At 40.2% G+C, this 14778-nt stretch overlaps 1 protein-coding gene and 1 pseudogene across 1 annotated transcript in view; both read left to right on the forward strand.

The window, feature by feature from the left end:
* Positions 1 to 14778, forward strand: part of PPM1E (protein phosphatase, Mg2+/Mn2+ dependent 1E) — a 189247-nt gene that overhangs the window by 103769 nt on the left and 70700 nt on the right. The gene's annotated exons all lie outside the window — the stretch shown is intronic.
* The window catches only part of LOC105887546, a 738-nt pseudogene continuing 312 nt past the window's right edge, over positions 14353 to 14778 (forward strand).

Below are 14778 nucleotides of genomic sequence, written 5' to 3' on the forward strand. Positions count from 1 at the left end.
AGGCAGGAGACTTGGAGTTGGAGGTTGCTGTGAGCTGTGATGCCACAGCACTCTACCCAGGGGGACAGCTTGAGACTCTGTCTCAAAAAATATATATAATTTAATGTTCACCTATACATAGGGTCATTTAGAGGGGCACAACTACAACAGGCACTTTACCTAACAAATGCCAACATTGGGCTGGGTGCTGTGGCTCACACCTGTAATCCTAGCACTCTGGGAGGCTGAGGCAGGTAGATTGCCTGAGCTTACAGGTTCAAGACCAGCCTGAGCCTGAGTGAGAACTCATCTCTAAAAATAGCCAGTCATTGTGGCTGGCACCCATTCTTCCAGCCACTTGGGAGGCTGAGGCAAGAGAATTACTTTAGCCCAAGAGTTGGAGATTGCTATGAGCTATGACACCATGGCACCCTACCAAGGGGGACAGAGTGAGACTCTGTCTCAAAAAAAAAAAAAAAAAAGCCAATATTGTAACCTAATCACTTTACCCTCATATTAATCTGAAATAAAAAAGAAACTGCTAAATAACAAAACAAAGAACCCATAGGGTCATTTAGTCTTCTTGGTTTTCAGGATAGTACCTATGTCCTCAGCTGTGCCTGGTATCCCCTAATAAAGAGACTATCTGTTTTATCCTCTCCAGGAAATAAACTACAGACTTCTACTAGCACTGGGGAGTTAGAGAGAGATGGTCATGTGGAGGAAGGGGATCTAGGGATATAACAGCTTCTGAAATAGCTTTCACTCAATTTTTCTTATTTTATCCATCCCATTCTCCACTTACGGCCAGTTCTACAGGTACTTCATCTTGGCAGTTCTTGTGCCTTTAGAGGATTCTGTGGTATATATTGCTTTTCTCACTGCCAGTTTAGGACTTGGCTCTCTCAGTTTTCCTCACTGCCAGTTTAGGATTTGGCTTTTTCTATTCTCTTAAGTTGGTTACCACTCTGTCATCTACTTTCTGATTTATAAAAATCTGTTGTTGTATTTTTAAATTTGCCTTAACTGCTGTTTTAGTAAGATTTCTGCTCTGTAGCTTTGGGTTGGATTGCAGTAGGGTCACCATAGCTCACTATAGCCTCAAACTCCTGGGTGATCCTCCTCCCTCAGACTCCCAAGGAGTTGGGAGTATAGACATGCCACAGTGCCTGGCTAATTTTTCTATTTTTTGTAGATATGAGGGTCTCACTTTTGCTTAGGCTTGTCTTGAATTCCTGAGATCAAGCAGTCCTCCTGCCTTGGCCTCACAGAGTGCTAGGATTACAGGCATGAGCTACTTCTTGTCATTTTGAACAAACCAAGCTACCTTGCCCGGCCTAAATCTGTCCTCTTACTTGTGAAGTTCCTTATCTTTTTTGATAGAGAGACAGCAGTACATAATAGTTGGAAGTGTGAATTAGGACACCAGACTGCTTAGATTTGAACTCCGGCCTGTCACTTATTAGGTGTTAGATTAACATCTATATTGCTAATTTTCCTTGTCTGTAAAATGGCGATCATAATATCTATTTATTGCCGTTAGGGTCTCACAGAGAAGCAGTGCCGCAGAGCATAAATCTGCATATTGAAATTGTATATTTAAATAAAGGGGTTCACAGCTTTCTCAGGCATGTGACAACTTTATTAATTTTCTCTTGGCTTAAATAGCCAGGGACCACTGCTCTCTCATGGTGAGTGGCAAGTTGATTTCTTTACTCTTGGTTTAAATAGTTAGCTGTGCACAGTAACAGCTATATCTCATTCATATTCATTACAATCCCTCTGCACATGCGCACTGTACAGTAATGACTTCATTAGTATTCATTAATATCCCATAATCCAGCTCATGAATAAACATCTTGTGACTATCTCGTGAGTAGCTCCTTCCTAGTAATCTACCGTTTAACTGATATCACTTTATCTAACAGAATCCCTTTGAACATAATCCTTTTTTTTTTGCAGTTTTTGGCCAGGGCTGGGCTCAAACCCACCACTTCCAGCATATGGGGCCAGCGCCCTACTCCTTTGAGCCACAGGTGCCACCCTGAACATAATCCTTTTAACATAACTTAATGGAGAACATGTTGTCAGCCATTACTTCTTTTGTTCTTATCTGATGAAGCCTGAGGCTTGGAGTAGGAAGGTGGATTGAATACCTGCCCTGCTGGCCTCACCATTTGGAGTCAGTTAACTTCAATTTTAAACAAAGCATAATTAAGAAATTTCTAAGACATACAGAAAACTTGTTTACAAGCTTCCACTCCCATGTGGGTCTTAAGTCAGGCTTTTTACGCCTGCAACTGACCAGGCCAACCTTAGGTCAGAGGGGTTTTACGCCCACAACCAACCTGGCCATATGAGATTCTGCCTCAGTTTCTCACAAGTATGCCTGCACAAAGTCTTTTCACTGCTCTCTCTCAAACAGCTTTTTGAGCCAGAGGTATATAAGCCTTTCGCCTATACATGGTTCCCTTTCTTTGCTCTGTCCTGAAACTAGTATTAGTCAAATGTTAATTCCCTTAGAATGATTTTAGAAGAATTCTTTTTTTTTTTTTGAGACAGAGCCTCAAGCTGTCACCCTGGGTAGAGTGCTGTGGCATCACGGCTCACAGCAACCTCTAACTCCTGGGCTTAAGTGATTCTCTTGCCTCAGCCTCCCAAATAGCTGGGACTACATGCACCCGCCACAGCGCCTGGCTATTTTTTGGTTGTAGTTGTCATTGTTGTTTGGCAGGCTGGGGCTGGATTCAAACCTGCAAGCTCTGGAGTATGTGACTGGCTCCTTAGCCATTTGAGGTACAGGTGAGCTGTTTTAGATGTATCTTATCTTTTATTTCATATTTTACATTGCATGTGTAGTTCTTTCATGGGATTTTTTTTTTTTTTTGAAAGAGAAAATGTCTCATTCTGTCACCAGGCTGAAGTGCAGTGGCTAGATTGTAGCTCATTGTCACCTTGAACTGCGGGCTTAAGCCTCAGCCTCCCAAGTAGCTGGGAGTATAGGCATAGATCACCATGCCCAACTGTCTTTTTGGGTTTTGTTTGTTTGTTTTTCGTTTTTTGTTGTAGAAACAGGGTCTCTCTATGTTGTTCAGGCTGGTCTTGAACTCTTGGCCTCAAGTGTTTCACTCTCCTAAAATTCTGGGATGACACGTATGAGCCAGCGTGCCTGCTCTCCTCCTGGGGACTTTTGTAACCTCTGTTGAATGCCTTATTTTAGCAATTTTAATATCAGATAGCTCTTTTGACATATGATTTTAATCTTTGCTCTTGAGGAATTTTCTCATGTCTCACGACTTTGAGTAGTCTGTACTGTCTATCTTCATTTAAAACTGTTTAAGAGATCTTAGGAATAAAACTTTTTTAATTTTAATTTTTTATTTCAGAATGTTACATGGGTACAAATGTTATGGTTACATGCATTACTTTTGTGTAGTTTGAGTCAAGGTTATAACTGTGTCTATCCCCCAGAGAGTGTACATTGTACTTGTTAGTTGTGAATTTACCAGCACCCTCCTCCCTCCTTCCACCTGCTTGATTTCCATTGAATTTGTACAACTAAACGTACACGTGTGTTGATCATTTAGTTCCATTTTAAAAGTGAACACATGTGGTGTTTGTTTTTCCATTCTAGTGATACTGCATTTAGGAGGATGGTCTCCAGTTTCATCCAGGTTGTTATAAAAGTTTATTAGTTCACTATTTTTTTGTGGCTGACTAATACTCCATGGTACATATGGCACATTTTATTAATCCACTCATGTATCGATGGCACTTGGGTTGTTCCCACATCTTTGAAATTGTGAATTGTTCTGCTATAAACATTTGGGTGCAAGTGGTGGATCTACTTTAAATTCTCTGAGGTATCACCATACAACTTTCCAGAGAGGTTATACTAGTGTACATTCCCACGAATAGGGTATAGTTCCTTTCTCTCCATATCCACGCTAGCAACTATTGTTTTGAGGAATAAAACTTATTGTGGGTAAGCCTCACTTTTGCTTGTTAGGATGGAGATGTGGCCATATATCATTATGAGGAAGACTTTTCTCTAGGTTTATGCATTGACTTCAGAAAAGGCTTAACCAATTTCTTAGATTGAATCTCAACTCAATTTAGCTTTAGTAATTGCTTTTTTTTTAGTTTATATGCTAGCATTGTTTTTATTAAAATTAAAAGTTGAACTAGGCTGGGCATGGTGGCTCACACCTATAATCCCAGCACTCTGGGAGGCTGAGGTGGACAGATGGCCTGAGCTCATGGGTTTGAGACCATCCTGAGCAAGAGTGAGACCCTATCTCTAAAAATATTTGGTGGTGGGCTCCCATAGTCCCAGCTACTCTGGAGGCTGAGGCAAGAGAACCACTTGAGTTCAAGAGGTTGAGGTTGCTGTGAGCTATGATGCCACGGCACTCTACCCAGGGCAACAAAGTGAGACTGTGTCTCAAAAAAAAAAAAATTGAACTAGAAAAAGAAGACTTATCCTTTCTTTTGTTTTCTTTCTTTCTTTTTTTCTTTTTCTTTTTCTTTTGAGACAGTCTTGCTCTGTTGCTTTGGCTAAAGTGCAGTGGCATCCTCTTAGCTCACTGCAACTTCAAACTCCTGGGCACCAGTGATCTTCCTGCTTTATCCTCCCAAGTAGCTGGGACTACAGGCATGTACCACCATACCTGACTACATTTTCTATCTTTTGTAGAGATAGGGGGTCTCGCTCTTACTCAGGGTGGTCTCAAACTCCTGACCTCAAGCAATCCTCCCACCTCAGCCTGCTAGAGTGCTGGGATTACAAGCATAAGCCACCATGTCTGGCCTGACTTATCCTATTTCTTGCCTAGACAATAAAGTATAAGTGTTCTACGTTGGTGGTGGGGGTGGGGTGGAAGTGGTTAGGGGAATTAAAGTCACATCATTTGGCATTTCACAAAATCCCTTGTTTTCAGTCTATCTTAGCTCCACTCTCTGTCCCATCTCTACTCTCTATCCTTAAGTTTAGAACACGCCTTTTCAGTTTCTTTAGAAGAAAAATGACTGTTCTCCCAACCAGGGCTGGGCTGTGTGGACTTAACTGCTGGCATTGTATGCCTAGGAATAGGGAAGGCAGTCAACGATGCACATAGACTCTTATCCTGTTTTTCACTTTGTGCTTCCCCTCCACTTGGTACTTACAAGGTCTGAGCTTTTCCCAGATTCTTTGGGAGTGAATTGGCTTTCTTATCATCAGTGTTCACCTTTGCAGTTCCATAAGGTTATAGCTTCCTCCACCCTGATAAATCAGATACCATTCCTCCGTTTGTTCTCCCTTTTCCAAAAATTTATTGATATATTTTATCCACATACCATGTTCTCTCTCTTCTGTTTGCTTTGTCCTTGAGAATTTAAACCTTTTAAATTACTTTGTTATCATTTTGTAACGAGAAGGAATAAATGCATATGCTAAATTTTATAATTTTTTTTGCCAGAAGTCATAAGATGAATTATTTAAAAGTACTTTATACTTAGCTATACTATTTAATTATGTAATGTATTGGCAACCCCCTGTACAACTAGAAAAAATAGTCCAGATTTCTTCATATAGATACAGCAGCTGGCTGCCAGTACCACCCTCCAGGTCAGAGGATCCAATGGAAAGAATTTGAATTCCCATATCCAAGGCCAGTTCCTCTAGCTCAGGGGTCCTCAAACTACAGCCTACAGGCCACATGTGGCCCACCTAGGACATTTATCCAGCCCACCAGGTGTTTTTGCCGCCACTGCCTGTCCTGCTTAGCAGCTGACTCATCCCGGGGCCCATGGTCTGGCTAGGGTAACCAGACATCCTGCTTTTGGCCGGACAGTCCTGCTTTTGAACAATTTGTCCCACGTCCTGCGGCGTTTTTAAAAAGTTCCGATTTTTGGAAAGAATGCACTAACAGGCGGGAGAAGAGGAGGAGAATATACGATTTTTGGCTGCCATGTGGCTATTTCGCCAGAATATGAGTTTTATATTATTTTTGTTAATTTTATAATGCTAAACTGTAATAATAACAAATAATTGTTGAGAAGTGATTGTGGAGAACTGCTTATCAAAGTTTGCATTGTTGTCAGGCACTGCCCTGCCCAGTCACCTTCCCCCATCCCCGCCCCACCCACACACACCCCCATGTTGTCCTGCTTTACAAATGTTAAAATCTGGTCACCCTAGGTCTGGCCCTCCAATGGTCTGAGGGACAGTGAACTGGCCCCCTGTTTAAAAAGTTTGAGGAACCCTGCTCTAGCTATAGTTAATTTGCTGAACTTGACTTTTCCTGTCTTTCTTAGGAACAGATTTTATCTCCCATAATTTCATCCATCTCCCTTTTCCCTTTACTGCCTCTAATTATTGGCATTCTTGAGGATTCCTTTTCTCTGACACAAAAGAAATATAAGGCCCCACCTTGGCAGACTCTAAGTATTCATACAATGGATCACTGTTAAGTAATAAAAAAAAGAACATACTATTGATATGTGCTTCAGTATCTATGAACAAACATGTTAAGTGAAAGAAGCAAAATGCAAAAGGTTACATATTTATAAACTTATGTACATGAAATGTTCAGAAAAGGCAAATATATGGAGACAGAAAGCAAGTTAGTGGTTGCCTGGAGCTAGGATGGCTGATGGTAGAAGAGGCTGTGCATGTGTGTAGGCAAACAGTATATGGGAACTCTATACTTCCCACTCAATTTTGCTGTGAACCTAAAACTTTTCTATAAAATAGTCTATTAAAGATGAGGCCAGGTGTAGTTGTTCACACCTATAATCCTAGTGCTCTGGGAGGCCCAGGTGGATAGATTGCTGGAACTTAGGAGTTTGAGACTAGCCTGAATAAAAGCAAGACCCATTTTTATTAAAAATAAAAAAATTTAGGCTCAGTGCCTGCGGCTCAAGTGGCTAAGGTGCCAGCCACATACACCTAAGGTGGCGGGTTCAAATCCAGCCCGGGCCCACCAAGCAACAATGATGGCTGCAACCAAAAAATAGCCAGGCGTTGTGGCGGGCACCTGTAGTCCCAGCTACTTGGGAGACAGAGGCAAGAGAATCGCTTAAGCCCAGGAGTTGGAGGTTGCTGTGAGCTGCGATGCCACAGCACTCTACCCAGCATGACAGCTTGAGGCTCTGTCTCAAAAATAAATAAATAAATAAACAAATAAATAAATTATTAATTAATTTAGCGAGGTATTGTGGCTCCTGCCTGTAGTACTAGCTACTTGGGAGGCTGAAATAAGAGGATTGCTTGAGCCCAGGAATTTGAGGTTGCAGTGAACTATGATAATGCCACTGCACTCTACCTAGGGTGACAGAGTGAGACTCTGTCTTAAAAATAAATAAATAAATAAAAAAACTTCAAATGCAAGTAATTAAGAAATAAAACTTACGTTTACTTTCTTCAAAAAAAAATTTGTGATTCATAGGAGGAGGTCAAAATAGCAACATTAACAGAAGTTTGGAAGAAGTTGATTGTAACCCTCATGGATGACTTTGAAAGATTCAAGACTTAAATGGAGGAAGTAAACACAGATGTGGCAGAAATAGCAAGAAGAACTAGAATTAAAAGTAGAACCTGGCTTGGTGCCTGTAGCTTAGCAGCTAGGGCGCCGGCCACATATACCAGAGCTGGTGGGTTCAAACCCAGACCGGGCCTGCCAAACAACCTTGACAACTACAACCAAAAAGTAGCTGGGCATTGTGGTGGGCATCTGTAGTCCCAGCTACTTGGAAGGCTGAGGCAAGAGGATTGCTTGAGCTGGAGTTTGGGGTTGCTATGAGTTATGACATGACAGCACTATACCCAGGGCTACTGATTGAGACTGTCTCAAAACAAACAAAACCCCACAAATATGATCAACAGGAGCCACCACCATGGCATTAATCAATAATCGAGAAACCAAACTACCAATGTTTATCCCTTTTCGAACAAATTACATTGTATTTGTTTATAATGTAACTACTGAAGGTTTTCTATAAAAAATTTAAAAATGAATCAAAAATCTCATTTTTAATAAGAGCAAATTATTTCTATTTTGCAATAGAGCTTAATATTTCAGGCAACTCATTATATTGTGCCATAATGAAGATTAAAATACTTTTCCAAATTGTAGAAGGTAAGAAAGGAAGGAGAAAAAATGAGAAAATAATATGTCTGTACATACAGTTATAAATGTAGTTGTTAGTTTCTATACATTAATGATGACCTGAAATCTTAGACTTTGCCATAAGAGTGTAAGTATTTTTCCCTTCTCACTGCTGAGATAGGGTTGCAATCAAATTAAAGTTTGTTATAGAGATGTTTGTGGGAGAAAAAAATGATGAATGACAATTTTTTTTCTTTATATAAGCTTTTCTTTTCTTTTCTTTTCTTTTTTTTTTTTTTTTAGACAGAGCCTCAAGCTATACCCCTGGGGTAGAGTGCTGTGGCATCACAGCTCATAGCAACCTCCAACTCCTGGGCTCAAGCGAATCTCCTGCCTCTGCTTCCCAAGTAGCTGGGACTAAGGCGCCCATCACAACGCCTGGCTATTTTTTGGTTGCAGCCATCATTGCTGTTTCGGTGGCCCCAGGCTGGATTTGATTCCGCCACCTTAAGTGTATGTGGCTGGAGCCTTAGCCACTTGAGCCATAGGTGCCGAGCCTTGTGTAAGCTTTTCAACTAAACCAGCAATGCTGTGTTATATGGATTTAGAATGTTAGGAATCCTTTAGCCTTTTGTTTTGTTTTTTAAATAAAATATACCAATTAAATACCTACATTTAGTCTAGCCTGTGGGATGTGAAGCATTTCCCAAAGGAGTCATCAATCTCTATCTATGGATAGGCCTTCCTAGGGAACACTTAATGAAATTGCTTTTTCTCCTGACTGCATCAGATATTTTGTTTTTAGTCCCTGAATCTAAATTATAAATTTATCCTGGAATATTATACTTTCTATGATGATGAACTTATTGGCAGCAACAATCAACTCTGCCTATAAACCCATCATTGTTTTCATTCCAAAGAAAAACATTTTAGACTTTCAAAATGCACCATTTTGTTTTATTTTATTTTATTTTTTAGACACAGAGTCTCACTTTATCACCCTCGGTAGAGTGCTGTGGCATCACAGCTCACAGCAATTCCTGGGCTTAGGTGATTCTCTTGCCTCAGACTCCTAAGTAGCTGGGACTACGGTCGCCTGCCATAATGCTCAGCTATTTTTGTGTTGTTGAAGTTTGGTGGGGGCCAGGTTTGAACCCACCACCCTTAGTATATGGGGCTGGTGCCCTACCCACTGAGCCACAGGTGCCACCCTCAAAATGTAGCCATTTTAATCATTCTACTTTTAGGTGTTAGGAGGCGCAAAAATATAAATAATGAGCAATGGAAATGTTTATTAAAGTATATTAGAAACATAAATCCATATTGTCATGTTTAGTTGGATAATACCACAGTTCATATACGTAAGAAGTATAAAATTATTAACATTTTATTTCCTATACATTAAATGACATCTGACTTGAAATGCCTAGCCTGGTAAGATGGAGATTCATATCAGTCTCTAGAATGTATCTCCCTTCCATTCCTTCCTTTGTCTTCTCCATCCAAAGAGTAGCACAAGACTCTAAGGAACTCTTAGAAGAAAAGAATACAAGGGGATGAGCTCACTTATCTGGAGTTTATCATGGTCATAATCAGTATCCTTACTGAAGTTCCTGTATGTCCTTAAAGTCAGATGATGCTTGGGCATGAGAGTTGTTGCTGAATTTGAGCCCCTAAATTTTGAGCCCCTGCAGTGTAGCTTCCTAAAGTGCTCAGTGTAGCCATTCTCCTTTGAGATCTTGCCATTTCTTTAGAGCAGAACCAGGGAATAAGATTCAGGTCACTAGTATCCCTGGTATTGCTCCATTCTTTCCAATTTGGGCAAGTTGGGTTTAAGAGGCTCTTTTCCAGTTTTCTTCACTGTTCTCAGAGCCTTTGCCTTTATTTCAAACTTCTAGAAAAAAAAAAAAGGTTAAAGGGCAGACTCTCTATAAATAATTTCTGTGTTCCACTCAGTAACTCAAATCTTCCATAATAATGAAGCCTGAAGACATGGTTATGCCTTTAGAATGAGGAAAGGAAAAATAAATGGAGACCAAAATGGAAATAAAAATCTTAGTAAGTTGCCCTGCCGCATACAGATATGCACACCCACAGAAATAAACATGCCACTTCTTTCTTTCTGCCTAGTTTTAACTTCTGAGTTGTTCAGTTTTTATTGAGCACTGGTAGGAGCAGGCTTGCTTTATTTATTTATTTATTTAAGGTAGTCTCACTATGTTGCCCTTTACCGGTAGAGCGCCATGGCATCACAGCTCATAGCAACCTCAAACTACTGGGCTTAAGCGATTCTCTTGCCTCAGCCTCCCAAGTAGCTTTTTTTGTTTTGTAGTTGTCATTGTTGTTTAGCAGGGCCATGCTGGGTTTGAACCTGCTAGCCCTGGTGTATGTAGCCAGCGCCCTAACCACTGAACATGGGTGCTGCTAAGAGCAGGCTTTAGATTATTATAGATGAATCTTAGAGGAATCTCTATTTGGGAATAATTGAGAACTAAATAATAAAATGAACAACTTGGATATTGTATTCATTTCTCACTTGCTATAAAAACCAGACTAAAGCGTTGTGTTACCTAGGGTTCTCCCTAGCCTTGCTGATTATTAAAAAATTAATATTTTCCATATAAAATATATCATTATAGGGGACTTTCAATAGACATTAAAGAATAGCAAGTAACACAGATCTATAAATCATAAAACCAAAATCTGATAGTATTATCATGACTTTTACTTGAATTTAAAATAATTTTAAGAACACTCAATCATTATTAAGGTATATACTATTCTGAAAGCTGAGAGAGAAAAAAGTTGAATATGATATGTCCTTACCTTAAAAGAGTGGTTCTCAACTTTCCTAATGCTGCATCCCTTTAATACAGTTCGCTACCCACAGATTGAGAACTGCTGCCTTAAAGGATCTTGCAGGTAGAAATATATGACTAAATTAAGAATTATAGTATAATAAATAAAAGAGATGCTGTAAAAACGTATAAGTGGAAGGAAAGACGTGAAAGGCTTCCTGAAGAAGGTAATGCTGTAACTGAGTATTTTAGGGCCCAGTAAGAGTTGTTGACTAACTGAAGAAGAAAATAGGGATGTTTAAGCTGAGGAAATGGCATCTGTGAGGTTGTATTAAAACAAAATAACATACAGTCATGTCTACCTCTACAATGTAAATGCAGATGGCTGAAAGACAGCATGGGCTAAGTTTAGGTGTTTGGGGATCTTTTGCTCTCCATTCCAACAATTTCACCATTGTAGACTCTAGAGAAATAAAACCTGGAAAAACTTTATGAGAATCCTTCCATTTACACTTTTTTTTTTTTTTGAGACAGAGTCTCACTTCGTCACCCTCAGTAGAGTGCCATAGCTTGGCATCATAGCTCATAGCAACCTCAAACTCCTGGGCTCAAGAAATCCTCTTGCCTTAGCCTGCCAAGTAGTAGACTATAGACCAGGCATCCTCAAACTACAGCCCGAGGGCCACATGTGGCCCGCCAAGGACATTTATCTGGCCCGATGGGTGTTTTTGCCGTCGCTGCCTGTCCTTCTTAGCAGCCTACTTGTCCTGGGGCCCACAGTTTGGCCCTCCAACGATCTGAGGGATAGTGAACTGGCCCCCTGTTTAAAAAGTTTGAGGACCCCTGCTACAGACATCTGCCACAACACACAACTATTTTTAGATACAGGGTATCTCTATTGGTCAGGCTGGTAGCTGGGACTACAGGCCCTGCCACAACGCCCAGCTATTTTTAGAGACAGGGTCTCTTGCTCAAGCTGGCCTCAAACTCCTGAGCTCAGGCAATCCACTTGCCTTGACCTCCCAGAATGTTAGGACTGCAGGCATAAGCCACCACACCCAAACCCTTCTCTTTACTACTTTGTTAAGTTTACCTTAACTCTTATATGGTTAATTGTAAGTTCCTATAGTGCTGTCCCATGGAGAAAATATCTCTTAGTACCATAATGATGCCCAAGTAATAGTGACTTTGATATTTTATCTTGTTGCTAATTATCTATTACTTTTTACTATATGTAATTCAGTTGCACTGGGTTATTACTGGCATGTGTATTATTAAGTAATTGAAATAATGGTGGTGTTACTCATGGAAAGAGAGAAAGGAGTGATGAAAGGCAGTTAAAAGAATGATTTTTATTGAAATAATAAACGAGGTTAATTATAAACCTGTACTATGTGCATAGAAAAAACAAACTTTTGGGCAGTGCCTGTGGCTCAAGGAGTAGTGTGTTGGCTCCATATCCCAGAGGTGGCATTTTCAAACCCAGCTCCGGCCAAAAACTGCAAAAAAAAGGAAAGGAAAAAAAGAAAGAAAAAACTTTTTTCCTCTACTATTTTTAGTATTTCACTTTTACCACCAAATGTGTTAGGGGTTTCTCCCACACAAAGCAGTTCTCCAATTCTCTACAGACACCAACTGGGTGTCCTACAACTGAATTCTGACACTAACCAGAGTTAGTACGGACTCAGTCCCACGGACTGCCCCCACTTCAGATGCCAGTTTTCAGTAGTAGATCCCTACATAACCCTCGATTTCTGTCTGACCCCCTTGTAGAATTTGATAAATTGCTAGAGTAGCTCACAGGACCAGGAAAACAGTATACATATTGTGTTGCCAGTTTATTCTAAAATTGCATATATATGTATGTTTTAATTTCAGATTAATATAAGGGTACATAACAATCAGGTTGTTTGTATTCCTTAGGTAAAGTCCAAGTTGTAGTTAAGCCCTTCACCCAGTAGGTTTGCCATACACGCCTACATTGTACCTGTTAAATGAGAGGTTACCAAACTCCCCTCCTCTGCTCTTGAATTTAATTGTGTTTTTCTCTCATGTGGGTGTGTAGTTGTTCATCTGCTAGTTTCATATTAGCATCGAGTATATTGGTTTTTTTTTGTTGTTGTTGCAGTTTTTGGCCGGGGCTGGGTTTGAACCTACCACCTCTGGCATATGGGGCCAGTGTTCTACTTCTTTAAGCCATAGGCACCACCCAGCATCAAGTATATTGGATGCTTGCTTTTACATTCTTGTGATACTTTATTTAAAAGAATGTTCTCTAAATCCTTCCAGGTAAATACAGAAGATATAAAGTCTCCATCTTTCTTAGTGGCTGAATAGTATTTCATGGTATACATATACCTAATTTATTAATCCATTTAATAAATGGATTCCATGGTATATATACACCAAAATTTATTTATTTTTTATTAATCATAGCTGTGTACACTAATGCAGTCATGGAGTACAATGTGCTGGTTTTATATTGAAATATTGAATATATATTGAATATATTGAATATTTCAATATTTTATATTGAATATTTCAATATTTTATATTGAAATATTTTCATCAAACTGGTTAACATAGCCTTCATGGCATTTTCTTAGTTATTGTGTTAAGACATTTATATTCTACATTTAGTAAGTTTCACATATATCCTTGTAAGATGCAACGTAGATATCATAACTTATTAATCATGGGTTGATGGGCACTTGGGTTGTTTTCACATCTTGGCAATTGTGAATTGAGCTGCAATAAACATTCTAGTACAAATGTCCTTACAGTAAAATCATTTTTTTTTCCTTCTGGGTAGATACCTAGTAGTTGGATTTTAGGATCAAATGAAAGGTCTACTTTAGCTCTTTTAAAAGGATATGTTCCCCCAAAGTGCATCAATGTACACAGTTACCACTCAATAAAAAAAAAAAAAAAAGAAAAAGAAAAGGATATATTAATAACTCAGGAGCAACCAGATGGAAGAGATGTATAGTGCAAGGTATGAGGAAAGGGTGCAGAGCTTCCACACCCTCTTTGGGTGCACCATCCCCTCAGTGCCTTGAGGTATTCAGCAATCCAAAAGCTCTTTGCATTTTGTTGTTTGGGATTTTTATGAAGGCTTTTTTATGTTGGTATGTTTAATTAAACTACTGGCTATTAGTGGCTAACTCAACCATCAACCCCTTTCCCTCCTTGGAGGTCAGGTAGGAGGTGTGGCTGAAAGTTTCAGCACCTACTCACTTGGTGGTTTTACCTGGCAACCAGCTCCTATCCCTACCCTAATTAGGATGCCCCAGGCTCCAGTCATTCATTAGCATACAAAAAAATTACCTTAGAGGTTCCAAAGGTTTTAAGAGCTGTGTGCCAGCAAATGGCAGAAACCACATACATTTGCATTTGTGGCCCTGTTTTCCAGAGTTCCCGTCTCCCTGCCAAACCTGCCCCAATAGCCTTCCCAAACCTCAACCCAGCTGATGCCCAACATCACAGCGGTCCATAAATGAGCCAAGCCCAGGAGGGGTGCTGCTTGGGACCCCATGGGCAAAAGGCTGTATATAGCATGAGCTGATGACCCTCATGTTGTCTGGTGAGAAAGGAATTTCTGCCCTCCTTGAATCAGACAACCTTTTCAAATGGGTAGGAACCATCCATGGAGCAGCTGGCACATTATATGAGGTCCCGAAGTATAAGGTCTCCCTAGAGTTCCCCAGTGGCTACCCTTACCATGGCCCTGCAGTGAAGTTCCTCATGCCCTGCTGTATCCCAGTGTGGACACCTAGGGTAACATCTGCCTGGACATCCTGAAGAACAAGTGGTCTGCCATGTATGATGTTAGGACCATCTTGCTTTACAGCCAGAGCCTGCTATAAGAACCCAACATCACGGCTCGGCGCCTGGGGCTCAACCGGCTAAGG

The sequence above is a fragment of the Otolemur garnettii genome, unplaced genomic scaffold (genome assembly GCF_000181295.1).
Source record: "Otolemur garnettii isolate 467f Iridium unplaced genomic scaffold, OtoGar3 scaffold00094, whole genome shotgun sequence".
In the NCBI taxonomy this organism is placed as follows: Eukaryota; Metazoa; Chordata; class Mammalia; order Primates; family Galagidae; genus Otolemur; species Otolemur garnettii.